Source organism: Taudactylus pleione, unplaced genomic scaffold (assembly GCF_031769625.1).
Source record: "Taudactylus pleione unplaced genomic scaffold, aTauple2 ptg000202l, whole genome shotgun sequence".
Classification (NCBI taxonomy): Eukaryota; Metazoa; Chordata; class Amphibia; order Anura; family Myobatrachidae; genus Taudactylus; species Taudactylus pleione.
The window spans coordinates 13,489,832-13,509,560 of NW_028284604.1; positions in this window are offsets into that span (position 1 = coordinate 13,489,832).

The following is a 19,729-nucleotide window of genomic DNA, read 5'->3' on the forward strand; positions in this document are numbered from 1 at the left end:
AGTGTAGTGTAGTGTAGTGCAGAGTAGTGTTGTGCTGTGCTGTGCTGCGCTGTGCTGCTGTTGTCCATAGGGGATGTGTCCACTACTTCAAAGTCCATAGGGGCTGGCTGTGTTGTGCTGTGCTGCTGTTGTTAATAGGGGCTGTGTCCACTACTTCAAAGTCCATAGGGGCTGGCTGGACTGGGTTGTGCAGTCAGTTGTCCATAGGGGCTGTGTCCACTCCAAAGTCCTGTGCAGTGTCCCAGTCCTAAAGGGGTGCTGTAGTGTTGTCCAGGGGGTGGTCTGTCCGTCAGGGGTGCTCCCCCCAAGTGCAAAAAAAATAAAAAAATTTCTGTGTTTGTGAATTGTGTGCACTGTGGCTGCACGTGCATCAACAAAGTAGTGCCAAGCGTGCGCCTGTGTCCCATAAATAAAGGGCCGGCTGGATTGACCGCTAAAGGGTGCTGTTACCCCCAAAGGGCACTCCAAACAAAATAAAAAAATATATTTTATTGTGTTTGTGAATTGTGTGCGCAGTAGCCGCACGTGCATCAACAAAGTAGTGCCAAGCGTGCGCCTGTGTCCCATAAATAAAGGGCCGGCTGGATTGACCGCTAAAGGGTGCTGTAACCCCCAAAGGGCACTCCAAACAAAATAATTTTTTTTTTCTGTGTTTGTGAATTGTGTGCACTGTGGCTGCACGTGCATCAACGAAGGAGCAGCGCCAAGCGTGCGCCTGTGTCCCATAAGTAAATGGCTGGCTTGTCCGTTAAAGGGTGCTGTAACCCCCAAAGTGCACTCCAAACAAAATAAAAAAATATTTTCTGTGTTTGTGAATTGTGTGCACTGTGGCTGCACATGCATCAACAAAGGTGCAGCGCCAATCGTGCGCCTGTGTCCCATAAGTAAAGAGCCGGCTGGCTCATTTCTTAAAGGGTGGTGTAACCCACAAAGTGCACTACTCTCCAGTAAAAATAAAAAAATATTTTCTGTGTTTGTGTGCGCCTTAGCCACATGTATATATCAAATCACTATAACATAAATGGAGGACCAAACTTTCTCCGATAAAAATAAAATAGGGAAAGATCAAGAACCTCTTCCTCCTAGTGCTGAAGCTGCTGCTACTAGTCATGACATAGACGATAACATGCCATCAACGTCGTCTGCCAAGGCCGATGCCCAATGTCATAGTAGAGGGTACATACAATCCCAAATGACAAAGTTCAGGAAAATGACCTTAAAAAAAACATTTAAATCATCTGAAGAGAAACGTAAACTTGCCAATATGCCATTTATGACACGGAGTGGCAAGGAACGGCTAAGGTCTTTCCCTATGTTCATGAATAGTGGTTCAGCTTCACATGACGATGGAAGCCCTCCTCCCGCTAAAAAAATCAAACAAGTTAAGCTGGCAAAAGCACAGCGAAGAACTGTGCGTTCTAAGAAGATATCACAAATCCCCAATGCGAGTCCAAGTGTGGTGGCGGTTTCGATGCCTGACCTTCCCAGCACTGGACGGGAAGAGGTGGCTCTTTCCACCATTTGCACGCCCCCTGCAAGTGCTGAAAGGAGCACCCACAGTCCACTTGCTGATATGCAAATTGAAGATGTCACTGTTGAAGTACAACAGGATGAGGATACTGGTGTACCTGGCGATGGGGAGGAAGTTGGCGAGGAGGATTCTGATGGTGATGTGGTTTGTTTAAATCAAGCTTCGGGGGAGACAGTTGTTGTCCGTGGGATGAAAAAGCCCATCACAGTCATGCCTGGGCAGAAGACCAAACATTCCACCTCTTTGGTCTGGCAATATTTCTATCCAAATCCGGACAACAACTGTCTTGCCATATGTACCATATGTAAAGGTGAAATAAATAGGGGTAGGGATGTTAACCACCTAGGAACATCCTCCCTTATATGGCACCTGCAGCGCGTTCATAAAAAGTTACTGTCAAGTTCAGAAACTTTGGCTAAGACCGTAAGCAGTCCAGGGAGACCTAAATCCCTTTTTCCTGTTTTATCCAAGGAATCGGTGGATGAGGAGGATGAGGACGACATCTTGCCTCCGTAGAGCCAGTTTGTGCAGGGACACATTAATTGCCAGCTTGTTTTGTGGGGGCCCAAACGAACCAATCATTTCAGCCACAGTCATGTGGCAGACCCTGGCGCTGAAATGATTGGTTTGTTAAAGTGTGCATGTCCTATTTATACAACCATAAGGGCGGGTGGGAGGGCCCAAGGACAATTCCATCTTGCACCTCTTTTTTTTTCTTTGCAGTATGTACTGTTTGGGGCCTAGTTTTTACAACTGCCATCCTGTCTGCCACTGCAGTGTCACTCCTAGATGGGCCACGTGTTTGTGCCGCCCACTCGTGTCGCTTAGCATAGTCATCCAGCTACCTCAGTGCAACCTTTTGGCCATAAAAACAATATTGTGAGGTGTTAGTTGTTCAGAATAGACTGGAAATGAGTGGAAATGAAGGTTATTGAGGTTAATAATTGAATAGGAACATAAAAACCCACAAATTCTGTGATTTTAGCTGTTTTTATGCTTTTTTAAAAAAAAATACAGATCCAAAACACAAAACCCAGAACCCAAAACATGGAAGGGTGGTTTTGGCAAAACCAATCCAGATCCAAAACACAAAGAAAGATCCAGATCCAAAACCAAAACACGAAAAGTGGCCGGTGCACACCCCTAGTAGGTAGTATGTGTGGGGAGCGGGAACAGGGTTAGCAGTGGTAGTGTAGTGTACGTAGTGTGTGCGGGGTGCAGGTGCAGGGGTAGTGGTGGTAGTGTAGTGTAGGTAGTGTGTGCTGGGAGCAGGTGCACGGGTAGTGTAGTGTAGGTAGTGTGTGCGGGGAGCGGGTGCAGGGTTAGTGGCGGTAGTGTAGTGTAGGTAGTGTGTGCGGGGAGCGGGTGCAGGGTTAGTAGCGGTAGTGTAGTGTAGGTAGTGTGTGCAGGGAGCGGGTGCAGGGTTAGTGGCGGTAGTGTAGTGTAGGTAGTGTGTGCGGGGAGCGGGTGCAGGGTTAGTGGCGGTAGTGTAGTGTAGGTAGTGTGTGCGGGGAGCAGGTGTAGGGTTAGCAGTGGTAGTGTAGTGTAGGTAGTGTGTGCAGGGAGCAGGTGCAGGGGTAGTACCGGTAGTGTAGTGTAGGTAGTGTGTGCGGGGAGCGGGTGCAGGGTTAGGGGTGGTAGTGTAGTGTAGGTAGTGTGTGTGGGGAGCAGGTGTAGGGTTAGCAGTGGTAGTGTAGTGTAGGTAGTGTGCGGGGAGCAGGTGTAGGGTTAGCAGTGGTAGTGTAGTGTAGGTAGTGTGTGCGGGGAGCGGATGCAAGATTAGGGGCGGTAGCATAGTGTATGTAGTGTGTGCAGTGAGTGGGTACAGGGTTAGTGCCGGTAGTGTAGCGTAGGTAGTATGTGCGGGGAGCGGGAACAGGGTTAGCAGTGGTAGTGTAGTGTAGGTAGTGTGTGCGGGGTGCATGTGGAGGGGTAGTGTCAGTAGTGTGGTGTAGGTAGTGTGTGCTGGGAGCAGGTGCAGGGTTAGTGGTGGTAGTGTAGTGTAGGTAGTGTGTGCCGGGAGCGGGTGCAGGGTTAGTGGCGGTAGTGTAGTGTAGATAGTGTGTGCGGGGAGCGTGTGCAGGCTTAGTGGCGGTAGTGTAGTGTAGATAGTGTGTGCGGGGAGCGTGTGCAGGCTTAGTGGCGGTAGTGTACTGTAGGTAGTGTGTGCGAGGAGCAGGTGTAGGGTTAGCAGTGGTAGTGTAGTGTAGGTAGTGTGTGTGGGGAGCGGGTGCAGGGTTAGGGGTGGTAGCGTAGTGTATATAGTGTGTGCAGGAAGTGGGTACAGGGTTAGAGGCGGTAGTGTAGTGTATGTAGTGTGTGCAGGGAGTGGATACAGGGTTAGCAGTCGAAGTGTAATGTAGTTAGTGTGTGCGGGGAGCGGGTGCAGAGTTAGTGGCTGTAGTGTAGCGTAGGTAGTATGTGCGGCGAGCGGGTACAGGGTTAGCAGTGGTAGTGTAGTGTAGATACTGTATACGGGCAGCGTGTGCAGGGTTAGCAGCGGTAGTGTAGTTTAGGTAGTGTGTGCGGGGAGTGGATGCAGGATTAGTGGCGGTAGCGTAGTGTATTGTAAGTATTCTTTGCGGGGAGCAGGTTCTGGGTTAGCAGTGGTATAGTTAGTGTAGGTAGTGTTGCAGTGAGTGGGTGCAGGGTTAGGGGTGGTAGCATACTGCATGTAGTGTGTGCAGGGAGTGGGTACAGGGTTAGCAGGTATAGTGTAGTGTAGGTAGTGAGTGCCGAGTGCACGTGAAGGGTTAGTGGCGGTAGTGTAGTATAGGGTAGTGTGTGTGGGGATTGGGTAAAGGGTTAGCAGTGTAGTTTAGTGTATGTAGTGTGTGTGGGGAGTGGGTGCAGGGTTAGTAGCAGTAGCGTAGTGTAGGTACTGTGTGCCGGGAGTGGGAACAGGGTTAGCAGTGGTAGTGTAGGGTAGGTAGTGTGTGCAGGGAAGTGGCGCAGGGTTAGGGGTAGTGTAGTATGCACAGGTAGAGGTGCAGGGTTAGGGGTACTGTAGTATAGGTAGTATGTACAGGTAGAGGTGCAGGGTTAGGGGTAGTGTAGTATAGGTAGTATGTACAGGTAGAAGTGCAGGGTTACGGGTAGTGTAGTATAGGTAGTATGTACAGGTAGAGGTGCAGGGTTAGGGGTAGTGTAGTATAAGTAGTATGTACAGGTAGAGGTGTACGGTTAGGGGTAGTGTAGTATAGGTAGTATGTACAGGTAGAGATTCAGGGTTAGGGGTACTGTAGTATAGGTAGTATGTACAGGTAGAGGTGCAGGGTTAGGGGTAGTGTAGTATAGGTAGTATGTACAGGTAGAGGTGCAGGGTTACGGGTAGTGTAGTATAAGGTAGTATGCACAGGTAGAGGTGCAGGGTGAGGGGTACTGTAGTATAGGTAGTAAGTACAGGTAGAGGTGTACGGTTATGGGTAGTGTAGTTTAGGTAGTATGTACAGGTAGAGGTGCAGGGTTAAGGGTAGTGTAGTATAGGTAGTATGCACAGGTAGAGGTGTACGGTTAGGGGTAGTTTAGTATAGGTAGTATGCACAGGTAGAGGTGCAGGGTTAGGGGTACTGTAGTATAGGTAGTATGTACAGGTAGAGGTGCAGGGTTAGGGGTACTGTAGTATAGGTAGTATGTACAGGTAGAGGTGCAGGGTTAGGGGTAGTGTAGTATAGGTAGTATGTACAGGTATAGGTGCAGGGGTAGGGGTAGTGTAGTATAGGTAGTATGTACAGGTAGAGGTGTACGGTGAGGGATAGTGTAGTATAGGTAGTATGCACAGGTAGAGGTGCAGGGTTAGGGGTACTGTAGTATAGGTAGAATGTACAGGTAGAGGTGTAAGGTTAGGGGTAGTGTAGTATAGGTAGTATGTACAGGTAGAGGTACAAGGTTAGGGGTAGTGTAGTATAGGTAGTTTGTACAGGTACAGCTGTACGGTTAGGATTAGTGTAGTATAGGTAGTATGCACAAGTAGAGGTGCAGGGTTAGGGGTAATGTAGCATAGGTAGTATGTACAGGTAGAGCTGTACGGTTAGGGGTAGTGTAGTATAGGTAGTATGTACAGGTAGAGGTGTACGGTTAGGGGTAGTGTAGTATAGGTAGTATGTACAGATAGAGGTGCAGGGTTAGTTGTAGTGTAGTATAGGTAGTATGTTCAGGTAGAGGTGTACGGTTAGGATTAGTGTAGTATAGGTAGTATGCACAGTTAGAGGTGCAGGGTTAGGGGTAATGTAGTATAGGTAGTATGTACAGGTAAAGGTGTACGGTTAGGGGTGGTGTAGTATAGGTAGTATGTACAGGTAGAAGTGTATGGTTAGGATTAGTGTAGTATAGGTAGTATGCACAGGTAGAGGTGCAGGGTTAAGGGTAATGTAGTATAGGTAGTATGTACAGGTAGAGGTGTACGGATAGGGGTTGTGTAGTACAGGTAGTATATACAGGTAGAGGTGTACGGTTAGGATTAGTGTAGTATAGGTAGTATGCACAGGTAGAGGTGCAGGGTTAGGGGTAATTTAGTATAGGTAGTATGTACAGGTAGAGGTGTACGGTTAGGGGTAGTGTAGTATAGGTAGTATGTACAGGTAGAGGTGTACGGTTAGGATTAGTGTAGTATAGGTAGTATGCACAGGTAGAGGTGCAGGGTTAGGGGTAGTGTAGTATAGGTAGTATGTACAGGTAGAGGTGTACGGTTAGGGGTAGTGTAGTATAGGTAGTATGTACAGGTAGAGGTGCAGGGTTAGAGGTAGTGTAGTATAGGTAGTATGTACAGGTAGTGGTGCAAGTTTAGGGGTAGTGTAGTATAGGTAGTATGTACAGGTAGAGGTGCAGGGTTAGGGTTAGTGTAGTATAGGTAGTATGTACAGGCATAGGTGCAGAGGTAGGGGTAGTGTAGTTAAGGTAGTATGTACAGGTAGAGGTGTACGGTGAGGGGTAGTGTAGTATAGGTAGTATGCACAGGTAGAGGTGCAGGGTTAGGGGTACTGTAGTATAGGTAGTATGTACAGGTAGAGGTGTACGGTTAGGGGTAGTGTAGTATAGGTAGTATGTACAGGTAGAGGTGCAGGGTTAGGGGTAGTGTAGTATAGGTAGTCTGTACAGGTAGAGCTGTACGGTTAGGATTAGTGTAGTATAGGTAGTATGCACAAGTAGAGGTGCAGGGTTAGGGGTAATGTAATACAGGTAGAGGTGTACGGTTAGGATTAGTGTAGTATAGGTAGTATGCACAAGTAGAGGTGCAGGGTTAGGGGTAATGTAATACAGGTAGAGGTGTACGGTTAGGGGTAGTGTAGTATAGGTAGTATGTACAGGTAGAGGTGCAGGGTTAGAGGTAGTGTAGTATAGGTAGTATGTACAGGTTGAGGTGTACGGTTAGGGGTAGTGTAGTATAGGTAGTATGTACAGGTAGAGGTGTACGGTTAGGATTAGTGTAGTATAGGTAGTATGCACAGGTAGAGGTGCAGGGTTAGGGGTAGTGTAGTATAGGTAGTATGTACAGGTAGAGGTGCAGGTTTAGTGGTAGTGTAGTATAGGTAGTATGTACAGGTAGAGGTGCAGGGTTAGGGGTAGTGTAGTATAGGTAGTATGTACAGGTAGAGGTGTACGGTTAGGGGTAGTGTAGTATAGGTAGTATGTACAGGTAGAGGTGCAGGGTTAGGGGTACTGTAGCATAGGTAGTATGTTCAGGTATAGGTGTACGGTTAGGGGTAGTGTAGTATAGGTAGTATGTAAAGGTAGAGGTGCAGGGTTAGAGGTAGTGTAGTATAGGTAGTATGTATAGGTAGAGGTGTACGGTTAGGGGTAGTGTAGTATAGGTAGTATGTACAGGTAGAGGTGCAGGGTTAGAGGTAGTGTAGTATAGGTAGTATGTACAGGTAGAGGTGCAGGGCTAGAGGTAGTGTAGTATAGGTAGTATGTACAGGTAGAGGTGCAGGGTTAGAGGTAGTGTAGTATAGGTAGTATGTACAGGTAGAGGTGCAGGGTGCCCGGCCAGTCCATGGAAGTTATCTGCAATGCTGGATAAGAGAACTGTAGAAGGTGAGTAATTATGAATTAATTAAGCTAATTGGAAACTTTCAGTTGCTTAATTTGTCATTAGTAGTGGCATCCAAAGGATTCCAGAGCAAGTGCAGACAATTTTTCCTTAAAATATGGATTATAGGAAAAATTCAATGTGCTCTGAGTCACTCAAAATATTGAGTGCCAACAAAATATTGCACCCAATTGAATACCAAAAATCTTGCATCTGTGGGAAAAACCCAGCAGGTGCGACATTTTCGGTAAACTTACATCTAAGTGAATATGTCCCAAAGAAGACGAAAATTAAGAATGAAAGCAAAAAGTGCTTGGATCCTCCTAGTCTAATGCATGTGAATTATATCCCTTTTACACCGGAGCTAAAACCCGGGTTTTTATAGGTTTAACCCGGGCAGCTACCTGGTGTAAAGGGGGAGTTAGTTGGATCGCCGGGTCGAGTGACCCGGCAATCCAACCCAGGTAACTAACAGGGTTTAACACGGGCGTAGCCTGTGAAACCCTGCTGCGAGAACAGCGCACTCTGGGTCACGATGACCTGGAGTGCGCTGCTAGCCGGCCGATTGGTCCGGCTTCAGTGGTGCTTGGAGATGACGTCATCTCCAAGCGACCACTTTCACTCCGCAAAAGCTGGGTCTAGGCAGACCCGACTGTGGTGTGAGCGGCGCTGACTCGGGAATATCCCGAGTCGGCGCCGGCAAAATTCCGGGTCTGATCCGGATAGGAACTTCGTTCCAACTCCGGGTCAGACCCGGAATTTAGGTGGAAACGGGGTATAAGTGACTGCTGCATCATTTTGTAATTAAGATTAATTATTACAAGTGCAAGACCCCAAATGTGCAAAATCTCAGCAGCAAAATACTAGACTAGTTAAAGATTGTGGCCGAATACTTGCTGTGGGTTATTGATCATTAGCACTTTATTAACAAATACGCACCACTATGGGCAAGTATTGTTACTTGTTAACTAGGCCTTTCTCCTTCTGATGTTAAGTGTGGCTTCAAGGGGCTTAAAAAACTGCTATTAGCCATCTTAAGACTAGTTATCTTTTTTAATTGTTTGACTATCATGCTGTTATCATAATCATGTGTATTTATATCACATAGGGTTCATCTGGGGACAAGTTTTTCAGCCTGACAACCATATTTCGCTGCATTTTTTGACGTTCTGCCTAAGTAGAATACTGTGAGTGAAAAGTGATAAGGTGCCACCCAATCAGCTCCTAACTGCCATCTCACAGGCTGTGTTTGAAAAATGACAGTTGGGAGCTGATTGGCTGGCACCTTATCACTTTTCACTCTGTCTCCTAACACTGCTTAGTAAATAGACACCTCTATGTGAAATGAAAATCATACGAAAAAGCTGTAATACACAATAAACAGCAAGCAATGAACTGCACTAAATACATTGTTAATAATGAATAAAATAAATGATGTAAAAAATTATTACTATACATCTTATATAGAACAGGACACGATCTGACACTTCGAATAATGACAGCAGATAAAATAAAATCATTATTAAGGTTTTTTGGGTGGACAAACAAAACCAGTAATAGTAAAATTTCCACTTTATTATGTTACCCATAATAGAGAGGATGCCATTTATAATAGGAGAGAACAATCCTTCCACCAATCATGAATAACAACCAGGTAGGTAAATCTCACCACTCCACTAATAATAATTGAAATATTCCACTGATACCCCTTTTACACCAGAGCTAAAACCCGGGTTATTGTAGTATTAACCCGGGTCACTTCTTGGTGTTAAAAGCGGACAGGGTCGAGTGACCCGGCAATTCAACCTAGGTAACTTGCAGGGTTTAACATGGGAATGACCCCTGTTAAACCCTGCAGTGTAAACGGCGCGATCCAGGTAACGATGACCCAGATCGAACCGCATGCTTGCCAATTGGTCGGCTTCAGTGGCGTCTCCAAACGTCCACTTCAACGCCGGAATAGCCGGGTCACTACAGACCTGGCTCCGGTGTGAACGGCGCCAACACGGAAATATCCTGGGTCGGCACCAGGGAAATTCCGGGTCTGATCCGGATTGGAATCCTGTTCCAACCTCCGGGTCAGCCCCGGAATTTAGGTATAAAAGTAGTATAAGAAAAAAGCTTCCCCTGTCCAGGTCCAGTGTCTCCAACAAACAGATCTCCTTGACACATATGATCAGAAGGAAGTGATTATAGATTCATAAGTTCCAGGCTGTTATCCAGCATCCAATCTGTGTTTCTTATTATCTTAACAAGCATTAGGTATTACTATTAATTAAGCCACAGATGGAAACTAATCAACATAAGATCTGTGATACATACTGTACATACACACAAGCAATCATACATACATATATGTAAAAAATGAAAAACATTTGTTTTACTTCTTTTAAAAATGTATAGACTATAAAATTACGCAAAGCTTTTGTTTAATAGATCACAATCACAACATTTAATTTAGTTAAACACAGTGTTTTCATAAATTCATGAACTCGTTATTGCAGAAAACTAACCAGTAAAAATCAGACAATGAAATAATAACTTGCTCCTTGGCAAAGTACTTCAATGCATATTGGAGTTTGGACATACCCTGTTCCCCACCAATTTACTTTTCTTTTGTACCTTTTTACACAAACATAGGCCACTTGCACACTGACGTCATTTCTGTGTGTGTTTATAACCGCTCATGCTAGTTTTAAGAAGCATCACCGCGAAAATTTTTGCATTACCAGTTTTTGTACCTGTTTTAAACCTTGATATTCCTTTTGCCAATGTATACCATATCTGCTTTCTCTATTACATACTATATACATTTTAATTTCCACTTGTGGGATTTCTATCTCTTTGTAGTATTGTATACATGCTGGCTGAAACATTTTACTTGTTGACTTGGTTGTTTCTTTTTTTTAACTGTATTTTTTTGCTTCCCAGGATGCATCTGAAAACATACATTTCTATATCTAGAGCAGCCGGCAGGTTACGGAATCAAGGACTAATAAAAAAGCGTAAGTCTGTTCTATTTTCATTTTACTTCATGATTGTCTTTATTTTTTAATCTATTATTTGTCCCACATTACATTTGATCATGTTATGCTACTAAAGCATTTGATTTTGTGACTGAGCTAATGTTATTAACCATCCTCATCAATTTTTCCATTTTCATAATTAATGATAAAGATTTCATTTGTATGGTATCTGGTTGTATATCTTTCAGTAAGATGACTGAAACTGCTATCTAATTTCTCACTAATTTCTGTTTTAAAATAATTAAAAAGTTAAACATTTAACAAAATGTACATGGGCCTCATTTATCAATGAGTTTTATCACTCACACTGGGGTAGATGTATGAAGCCCAGAAACGGTATCAGCGCACGTTATGTGCGCTGATACCGCTTCTCCCCGATGTATTATCGGGGGTCTGGGCGGTAAATGACAGGGGCGCTATGCGCCCCTGTCATTATTGGCGCTGCTATCTACAAGATAGCATCGCCGATAGCCTGGGCCATGTACGAACGGTCATACCGCATGACCGTTCGGCCGGCTGTAGCTATCGTTATCGACAGCTACAGCCTGGCGTTAGCCTATCCCCACAGCAGGGACAGCCCTGTCCCTGCTGCGTCGGCTGCCGGCTCCAGGCTACACGCGGGGATCTCGCGATACTTGCGAGATCCCGCGCATGCTCAGTGGAGCCGGCCGGGAAGAGACACAGCGCCTCAGCACTAGGCTGATGCGCTGCTGTCTCTAGCGGGTAGCGCCGGAGGGGGGAGTTAACGCTCCCCCTCTCCGGCCGATGAGATGTTCACACATCTCATCAGTAGTGCTTCCTGCTTCGCCTCGGTAAAGAGGCGAAGCGGGAAGCGTTATAGCGGCACGTTAGGTGCCGCTATAATACATCTACCCCAATGAGTGATAAAACTCGTTGCGTATGATAAATGATGCTCCAGCCAATCAGCTCCTGTCATCTGAAAAATGACAGTTGGGAGCTGATTGGCTTGAAAGCCATTTATCATATGTTATCTGACTTGTCATCCACTGTCCAACTTTACAGATAAAGAATGGCAAAACTTACTAAAACTTGCTTCACTCAGTAGAAATATTTGGTGCCAATATTTGTGATTAATCTAAAGTGTATAATACATTTCATATGTTTACATTGGATAAAAAAGGAAGACTTAGGGGCATATTCAAATGAGTGCTAAAAAACCTTGCGCCCAATTTTGGATTACCGTGGGTATGTGCGCTCCTGATACCCATGGTATCCAATTTTAAAAAAGTGGTCGCGGGTTTTTCAGAGCTGAAAACCCTGTGTCGTGTAAGAAAAAAGAAGAAAAAAAAGTAAAACAATATACACTTACTTGCCCGGGGGTCTTCAATGGTCTCTGTGGCTCCCGGTGGCCTGCCTTCCATCTTCCTACTGGGGAGAGGGCTTCTGGGAGTCCCAGGGGCTGCTGGGAGGCTCCAGAGAGGCACAAGGGCTACTGGAAGATGTACTCACACTTTGAGTGTGGGGACACACACATCGGGGGTCACACACACACTCACTCATAAACACTCACACATACTGGCATACTCACCGCTGCTGCAGGAGACCAGGTTCCGACACTGGATGCAGAAGACAGCACTTCGGAAGGTGAGTATTACTGACTAATTAAGCTAATTGGAAACTTCCAATTGCTTAATTAGTCATTCGGAGGGGTGCCACCGGGGTCCCAGGGCATTTCCCAACCTTTTTTTCTAAAATTGTAGATGTTAGGAAAAATTGGTCATGCACTTAATTGAATAGCAAAAATCCTGCACCTGCAGGAAAAACCTCGCAGGTGAGTGATTTTTGGTATTCTCGCCCCCAATTGAATATGCCCCTAAGGCTGGTTATACATTAGGCAATATATTCGATGATCTATCTTTTTGAAGTAAATGAGATCAATATATTATTCTGATTGCATGGTGTGTACACCCAATTTTGCCTTCACGTTTGTTGCTCATCGCATCTTCCCATCTGATGTGCTGCATGTCAGATGGGACAATGTAATGAATGACATCATGCTGCTAAATGCAGCATGGAACGGCACATTGCGCCATAGTACACAGCATTGTGCAGTGTGTACGGATGGCGTGATGTATCATTCCATCTCGTTGTTCCATTGCTGGGTACACACATCATGTAGTGGGTACCTAGCCAAAAGAGGAATTACAAACATAATTATGTATTATAATACTTTCCTTTGTAGCTCTACTAACGAAAAAAAAGTATTATCTATTAACCCATTATATGAAACTAAAGCTTTGCCCACAATGTTTGGACTGTGGGCCTGATTCAGACCCGGACGCTGTGCTGCGCTCACACGCATTGAGCATTTTTTCGCAATCTGTGCATGCGTAGATTCGCAATGCGCGTGAGCGAACCAGTCATTGCGATGGGAAAGTGCTCGCCCGTAGCCAGCAGTAAGGACGCTATTTTGAGTGACATATAGTGCCGTTTGTGGGTGGTAACAGGGGAAGGTGCTTGTAAACGGGGGTGTGGATATGCGAACGCAGGCGTGCCCGACCGTCAGAGCGGCGTTTAATGGGTGTGCATGATTAGCAAAGTAGCGTCATTACACACGTGACTGGGTTGTATTTTTGCCTCAACTGCTCGCAATGTTGTGGTGAGAAAAGGCTAACACAAGCGCTGCGAGCAGCTCCGATGGCTCTCGATGTTCCCGATTAATCCTACAACTGCCAGAGATGACGTGTGTTGCGAGTGGCAAAGGGGCGTCTTTATACAGGTGCGAGCGCATAGTGTGGCCGCTTGCTATTACTTAGCAGTGCGAGCGCATGATTTAAATAGCCGGCCCCTTTTAGCCAGCGAGCGGTCGCAAATAGCGTCCGGGTCTGAATCAGGCCCTGTGTCCTTATGGGATTAAAGATTCAAAATTAAATTCTGTAGATATAAATGTCCATTCAGAAACCTGAGAGTGCAGTTATTTAATCTGTGACATAACTGATCCTGTCCTGTGTAGGGAACAAGCTTCTACGCAGAGTAAGTGTGCCAAACTATCAGTCACTCTGTGTCTACTCTGCTGAAGAAGCACCTCCCACTAATTTATTTTATTTATCACCAGATATTTATAAAGTGCACACATAGGACCTCATACAGAGTCAGTCGTTGCGGCCGCACGGTCGTACGCCACCGATGTTTGCTATACTGCGCATGCGTAAAGTTGCAATGTGCGTGCGCAAACTAGCCGCTACGATCAGAAATTTCTCTCTCCTTGAACACAGCCAGGTCGGTAGTTTGAGTGACAGATGGAGGCGTTTGTGAGTGGAAACAGGGGAAGGTGCTTGAAAACGGGGGAGTGGAGATCCGAACGCAGGCGTGCCTCATTATGCGAACGGCGTTTTATGGGAGTGCATAATTAACAAAGTAGCGTCATTGCACATGTGACATGGGAGGTCTTTACACTGACATGATCGTAGAGCTTAAGAGAGGGTATGGTCAACCTTAAGCTCTACGACCAGTTCCGATGGTTCCCGATGGTCTCGATTAATCCTTATATGCCCGGAGATGACGTGCAATGCGTACGAGAAGGGGGCATATTTTTTTGTCTTCCGACCGCTTCCTCCCCTTGGTCGGCCAACTACCGATCCGAACTTAGGGACGCAACTTGCGAGGGAATCATTTGCATATCCGGCCCCTTTTTCCATACAACCGTGCGGCCGCTTCGACCGACTCTGAATGAGGTCCATATTCTGCAGCACTTTACAGAGAATATTTGGCCATTCATATCAGTCTCTGCCTCAATAAAGCTTACAATCTATATTTCCGAATACATGTACACACACAAACTCACTAGGGTTAATTTTTTTATGAAAACCCAAATGACCGTCCAACAGGTGTGTAAGTTCATACCTCCCCCAGTGGCTCAAGCCCAATACAACTGTACTACTTGTACCCCCTGTTGTCGGGTCTGCTCCTTGGTGCCCGCATGAAAGCCAATGCCTACCTGTATATGTTTGGACTGTGGGACAAAATTGGAGTACCCGGAGGAATCCCACAGTAACATGGGCAGAATATACAAACTCCACACAGTTAGGAGCTGTGATGGGAATCTAACCCAAGACCTCAGTGCTGTGAGGCAGTTATGCTAAGTAACCTGCAGCAGAGGAGTGGAAGAGAGCTGGGTTGACTCATTGTTAGTTATGTATAAATACTAAATTTATTTCATGGATATACTATTTAGCTCTATAACATATATATGTTTCTCTGTACGACACAATACACCTCACAGCCTTAGTGGAAGTAGATCACAGCACATATTCTACAGCATTCCAAATCCCAGCACTTCTACTCCAAACAGTGCTCATGCTCTATTCAGTGACCTCTTCACAATACTGATATTGCCCTCACTAAAGTGATCAATGATCTACTCTCGAATGGTCACTTCTCATTGCTCATATTCCTTGACCTTTCTGCTAATTTTGACACTGACAACCCCTTTCTCAACACCTTTCACTCCCATGTTCTTTGCAGCACTGTCCTCTCTTGGGTCATTCAAACTTTTGCTGTGACTGTATTGCCTGGTTCAACGTGACTCGCCTATTGCTCATGTCAGGATATCGGGCCATGCATGTGCAGAAATTGTCTTCCAGAGCAGTGGCGTATGCAGGGGGGTTTCTGAGTAGCTAATTACACATTTTACCTGGCTCCAGAGTCGACCCTAGGCATAGGCATTCTAAGCAAATGCCTAGGGTGACTGGAATGCCTAGGGGCATTCCAAGGCTCTGCCGCTGCCCCCCTTCTGCGATGCTGCCCCCCTCTGTGATTATGCCCCCAGAGCTGGTTTAAGGGGGGAGTGCTCGGGGTAAGTATCCCCGTGCCCCCCTCTCTGATTGGTTCCCCTGCCACAGATCGGATCACTATATTGATCCGATCTCCGGCGCTGCTCACGAGCACCTCGCTGTCGATGACAGCAGTGACAGCCGCCGGCACCGCAGAGAAGTGCTGGGCAGCTGAGCAACGGATATATGATGTACGTGCATGCTTGTGTTATGTGTACAAAATATATATGTGTGTGTATATATGTATACTGTATATGTATGTGGTGTGTATATATACATATATATATATGTGTGTGTGTGTGTGTAAAATATATATATAATTATATGATCTATAAGATATGTCGGCGGCTGAATAGACGGAAGCCCGATCACTGAAGATCCCGACAGGGAAGCAAGTGCCCTAGCCCTTCCCCTCTTCCCCCACTAACCCTCTTTTAGTGGTGCCTAACCCTAACCTCCCCCAGTGGTGCCGAACCAGTCATTGCAATGGGAAAGTGCAAATTTCCACCATCATAAAAGCACCTGCAATCCCAAAAACAACTTCTTAGAACACCCCCAGAACCTTATTTTGCTAGTTTGCGAACTTGTCCCCCACTTTGTGGTTTTTCACCCCCAAATTCAAAGCACTTTTTTGGGGTGTTCTTAATTTTTTTTCAGGGTTTTTTTGACGCAGTTGTCCTTTGGGAGCTGTTCCAAGGGTTCTGAGTGGTTTCCCCACCTTTGCACCCCTAAATAAAAAATGTTGCACTTCTTTCTCCTGCTATTCAGAGGCGAATCATTTTTGCCTATTACACTGCATTGACTTTCTGCGTATGTGAAAAGCGGATGGAATTGAATATGGAGATAAGTTTCCGCCTGGCGAAAAGTCGCAATCAGCGATACTTTTTTGCGGATCTAGGCTTTTCGCTTCTAATTGAATATGGGCCTAATTATCTTATAATTATCTTATAAATTATTAGGGATGTGCGCCGGACCATTTTTGGCGGATTTGGATTTGGATTTGGTTCTAATTCGTCATCCGGCTTTGGATTTGGATTTGGATTTGCCAAACTGCGGTGACTGGCTTTGGATTTGGATTTGGATTTGGATTTGGATTTTTTGCCAAAATTGGCAAAAAAAGCTAAAATTACATAAATTGGGCTTTTTTTTCTTCCTAGAGTGTTATTTACCTCAATAACATTAATTTCCAGTCATTTACAGTCAATTTAGACCACCTCACAGCTTAAATTATTCGTTTCACCATTATTGGCCAAAGGTTGCAGTGAGCTGACTGGTGACCAAGCGTCAGAGCAGCGGCGCAGTGGCACAGACACCACAGTTTAAAGCACATCTATGAAACTATGCCACACAGCAGTGGCAGAAATGAAAGGTAGTGCTAGATGGAATTGTCCTTGGGCCCTCCCACCCACCCTTTATGTTGGATCTTAAAAAGGACATGCACACTTTAACAAACAAAGCATTTCAGCGACAGGTACTGCCACTTTGTGGCTGAAGTGCTTGGTTTGTTTGGGCCCCCACAAAAAAATCTTCCAATCTACTAAAGGCAACAGGTCTACAGTGGCATGATGTCACCATCATTGCCATCCTCACCCTCATCAGTGTGTACATCATCCGATTCCTCACACAATATCAGTTCATCCCCGCTGGAATCTACCATTACAGAAGTATCTGTACTGTGACGTGATTGGTGGGAAAGGTTTTCCTCGTGAAATTTCCAGTTCATTTTAATGAACATCATTTTTTCTACATTTTGTGGAAGTAGCCTCCTTCGTCGTTCACTCACAAGGTTCCCGGCTGTACTGAAAACTCTCTCCGAGTACACACTGGAGGGTGGGCAGCTTAAATAATGCAAAGCCAGTTTATACAAGGGTCTCCAAATTGCCTTTTTTTTCTTCCAATATTCGAAGGGACTCTGTGACATGTCTACGTGTATGGTGTCCTGAAAATAATCCTCCACCATTCTTTGGATGGTAATCGTATTAGATGGAGTTGCGGTAGAGGTGTCACTGGTGTTGGGCAAATCTTTTAGACCCGACCAGATGTCAAAATGTTGACTTGACTTATCTGCATCACCACTGGGTCTTTTGGAAAAGGTGCATTTTTTTCTGGCTGCTGCTGCAGAAACCGAAGGAGGAGACGTCATCGTAGTGCCATGTGTCACTTCAGCTGCCAACTTGCTCACCAGGAGCGCTTTGGTTCTTTTAAGATCTGGGTCAGTTGTAAAGAAAGACACAGCATATGACTTGAACCTAGGATCAAGAATGGTTGCTAAAATATAATGATCAGATTTCAAGATCTTGGCCACCCGTGGATCCTGGCGAAGCGAACAAAGGACTTGATCTATCAGTCCAGCATACTTTGCGGAATCACTTTGTTTAATATCATCCTTCAATTTCTCCAGCTGCTTTTCCAAAAGCGAAATCAGGGGAATCACCTTACTCAAGCTAGCAGTGTCAGCACTCACTTCACAAGTGGCAACTTCAAATGGTTTGAGCACCTTGCACAAGACAGAAAGTACTCTCCACTGTGCTGGGGTAAGGTACATTCCCCCTCCTCTCCCAATGTCATGGCTTGTCGTATAGCTATGGATGGCTTTTTGCTGCTCCTCCATCCGCTGAAGCATATACAGGGTTGAGTTCCACCTCGTTACCACTTCTTGCTTCAGTTGATGGCAGGGCAAATTAAACTGCTCTTGCAGGTGCTGCAATCTCCTGCACGCTGTTGCTGAATGCCGAAAATGTCCCGAAATTTTTCGGGCCACAGACAGCATCTCCTGAACGCCCCTGTCGTTTTTTAAAAAACCCTGCACCACTAAGTTTATTGTGTGAGCAAAACAGGGGATGTGTTGGAATTCACCCAGCTGTAATGCTTTCACTATATTTGTAGCATTGTCAGAAATCACAAATCCTGAGGAGAGTCCAAGTGGGGTAAGCCATGTTTCCATGACATCTCTTAGTTTTTCTAAGAGGTTGTCAGCGGTATGCCTCTTATTGAATCCGGTGATGCACAGAGTTGCCTGCCTCTGAATGAGCTGGTGTTGTTTGTTAGATACTGCTGCTGCTGAAGGCGATTCACCCACCCAGTGGGCTGTCACAGTCATGTAATCTTTAGTTTGTCCACTACCGCTTGTCCACATATCTGTGGTTAAGTGGACAGTGGGTACAATAGCATTTTGCAGACCAATAATTAGGTTCTGTTTAACGTCCTGGTACAGCCGAGGAATGGCTTTTCGGGTAAAATGAAACCGAGATGGAATTTGGTACCGGGGACACATGACCTCAACTAGCTGTGTAAATCCCACTGCATTAATTGAGGATATTGGACGCAGATCTAATATTAGCATAGCTGTCATGGCGTCAGTGATCCGCTGTGCGACAGGGTGAGAGCTGTCATACTTGCTTCCCCTTGCAAGAGATTCTTTAACAGTCAATTGTTTTTTTGGTATACTACTAGTAGTCTTCTTTGTCCACTTCTGGGATGAAGATCCACCAGCAGCAGCAGCAGCAGGCCTAGCGCTCAAAGATTCAGTTTCTTCTGAGGTGTCCTGGAAATTGGAGGAGTCACCGTGACTTAGCACTAATAAATTGGATGTTGTACTACCACTGATCATTCCTGAGGATATTGAGGAGGAAGGTGTTGTCGGTGGAGATTGCAGGTGCTGGGATTTAGTAGAGAGAAGGCATCTAGCTAATGCTGGACTGCTTGTTGTTATTTTTTTTGCAGTAGTTTCTGTTATCAAACACCTGTCATGAGCTCGCTGCAGATGACGTAATAGCGTAGAGGTTCCTAGATGTTTAACGTCCCTACCTCTACTAACTGTGGTCTCACAGAGGCTACAAATGGCTTGACAAACGTTGTCAGGGTTTGGGTAAAAGTAATTCCACACAAAAGATGTGGATTTCTTGGTTCTATGCCCAGGCATAGCAATGGCCTTCTTATCTTGGCCAAGAGCTGCTTCCACTGGTGCCTGACTTATACAAATAATATCCTCATCCTCAACATCCTCATTAGTGCCAGCATCAGCTGCACATATATTCCTCTCATCCTCTTGCAATTCCACGGTGGCATCCTCAATTTCTATGTCCTCGGCAATACTGCTCATCCCCACAACTACAGATGGAAAAGAAACTGTGGAGGGCGGCTTCTCTGAAAGGTCAGGCTTACACATAGAAATGCCACTTGTGGACCCACTTAGACTCTCCTCAGGGATTTCTGACATTTGTGTTTCAAAAAACACAGTTTGTTCGACTGCCTTATTGGTTTTAAATTTTTTCACACTTCTATAGTCTGATTGAAAAGGTCTTTTATCATCACGAGAGGCACAAGATGCCTCACTGACAGCTGCAGAACC